Source organism: Octopus bimaculoides, chromosome 7 (assembly GCF_001194135.2).
Source record: "Octopus bimaculoides isolate UCB-OBI-ISO-001 chromosome 7, ASM119413v2, whole genome shotgun sequence".
Classification (NCBI taxonomy): Eukaryota; Metazoa; Mollusca; class Cephalopoda; order Octopoda; family Octopodidae; genus Octopus; species Octopus bimaculoides.
The window spans coordinates 73695662-73696122 of NC_068987.1; positions in this window are offsets into that span (position 1 = coordinate 73695662).

Below are 461 nucleotides of genomic sequence, written 5' to 3' on the forward strand. Positions count from 1 at the left end.
CACACACACACACACACACACACACACACACACACACACACACACACTCACACACACACACACACACACGCTACTTCTGAAGTTATAAACATTCTAAATGTTTTCCCAACCCGACCATTATTCTCCGTACATTTGTTCTGCGTTTTACACTTGGTTTGCTCCTGTTTACGTAAACCTTGGGCTGTCCAACACTCCGAGCTATAACATATCCAAGCATTCTTTTTCTTGTTTATTGCTCTTTTTTTTTTTTACATTTCCTTTTATACACCTCTCTCTTCTTTCTTTCTTTCTTTCTTTCTTTCTTTCTTTCTTTCTTTCTCTCTTTCTTTCTTTAATCATTCAGTCTGTCTGCTTCCAGGTACTTTGTCTATCTATCTATCTATCTATCTATCTATCTATCTATCTATCTATCTATCTATCTATCTTTTTGCGTATCGCTTCACACTCTCCTTCTCTTCCCC